Source organism: Eriocheir sinensis, chromosome 31 (genome assembly GCF_024679095.1).
Source record: "Eriocheir sinensis breed Jianghai 21 chromosome 31, ASM2467909v1, whole genome shotgun sequence".
Lineage (NCBI taxonomy): Eukaryota > Metazoa > Arthropoda > Malacostraca > Decapoda > Varunidae > Eriocheir > Eriocheir sinensis.
Window position 1 is genome coordinate 14,453,047 of NC_066539.1, and position 2,214 is coordinate 14,455,260.

The following is a 2,214-nucleotide window of genomic DNA, read 5'->3' on the forward strand; positions in this document are numbered from 1 at the left end:
GTCGTTATAAAAGGTTAATAGGTTTGATAGGCAGGATCTTTTGTTACGGAAGCCATGTTGTGAGTCCCCAATTAATGAGTGGCTTTCAAGGTAACTCACAATTTTGTCTCTAATTATGCTCTCAAGTAGCTTACCTATAACCGAAGTTAGACTAATGGGCCTGTAATTATCTGGTACTTTTTTGTCTCCTTTCCTAAAAATCGGTGTCACGTTAGCCTTTTCCCAATCCGAAGGGACGATGCCTTGTCGCAAGGACACATTGAATACGGTTGTGAGGGAGGAGAGTATTTCGCTCTTTGTTTCTTTGAGCAGAGTAGGATATAATTTGTCAGGTCCAGGACTTTTATTTGTTTTAAGTGATTAGAGGGCTTTAAGGACTTCATCGGTTGTTATTTCAAAGTTAGGCAATGCATGCTCGGGATTTACATTAGTAATGGTGTTGATGGCAGTGGTGGGAGGACTGTTAGTATTAAACACCGAGAAAAAGTAATTGTTTAATAGGTTGGCAACGTGTTGACTCGCTATATAGCATAATTGTCGATCACAGTCAATGTGGAGTATCTATTGCCAATTATAGGGTCACTGACTTTGTTTTTGCCGATGATGCAGTATACTTGTTGAGTCGCCAGAGATTCTGGTAATGACTCTCGAGGCACTGCATGAGGAAGCAAAGCTCTTGGGACTTCAGGTCTCCTGGGCCATGACCAAGGTAGAGGTGTTTGAAGGCTTTCTAGCTGAAACAGTACAGTTTGTTCATGCATATGGCGAGGGTATTTAGGTCTTAGACCATTTCACATTCATTGGCAGCGTATTTCAGAACAACAGTGGGTCTCGCCAGAAAGTCTTACGGCGCATTGGCTTCACCCACGGTGTTATGGACTAGCCCACACGAGTATGTGACGTTTTCAATACCTACGCAGAAAGATCCGGATCATCAAGTCGCTTGTGCCTGTCATATTCTATGGCTGTGAGACAAAAGCCTATGCACAATCATGGGATATCACTGGAAAGACATTGCTAAGCCGGTGATTACTCCGTGAGACTGATTTTAGGTCTGCATTTTTTTTTTTTTTTTTTTTTTTTTTTTGACGTCGTGGCCTATTGCGCCGGTAGGCTTCTTCCCGGTGGATCCTGATGGTCGGCTCATGGCTTCTTCCCGGTGGGGTCTGATGGTCGGCCCAGCCCGTTCTGACGCAGGCGAGTGTTTATAGTGGCGCCATCATGCATTGGCTCATGCTGCCCTCCCGAGCTCATATTTAATCCTAGAATCTAGAGCCCGGGTTGATAGGTGGTCTTCTGGACAGCATGTGGGTAGTTTTAAGCCACTCGGCGGCGGCTGAAAAATCCCAGTTTGGTGGCACCGTGCGGGGATTGAACTCGCGTCGTCCTGAACGCGGCGCCGTCACGCTATCCATTCAGGCACCGCCTCCCCCTGTCCGTGAAAGTCATCCCTGGATATTTGGACATGAGGCATGCCACACAGAAACCAACCGTGCTTCTATAAGAGACAATCCCGAGTAGATGAGGGCAAGGGGACGCCCACAGAATCCGTGGCTTGAGCAAGTTGATAGATCGTACCAACAGGTAGTACTGGGTATTTATGCCCCTACTGATTGACCGATTGTTGTGATACACTTCTGATAAAAAGAGTGAGTTTTTGTACCTTACATCCAACATATTCTTATTTTCTAATAGTTTTATTTTAAGAGCGTAAACAAAACAAATCAGACATCTTATTCAAATATATTGCTTTATAGTGTTGTGCTAAATGATGTCTTTGTTATCAAATAATATGGGGCAATGAGTACTTAAGTCTGACTCAAAGGGTGCTTGGCTGTCTTTACTCAAGTACTGGGGTGTTGAAGTCTGTGTGTGTGTGTATATATATCTATATATATATATATATATATATATATATATATATATATATATATATATATATATATATATATATATATATATATATATATATATATATATATATATATATATATATATATATATATATATATATATATATATATATATATATATATATATATATATATATATATATATATATATATATATATATATATATATATATATATATATATATATATATATATATATATATATATAATTTAGATCCATGATGTTAGCCATTTTTTTTTACAGTAGCATGGTGTTTATAGCTAATAAAGTATGTAGCCTAGTTTTTTTTTTTTTTAACAA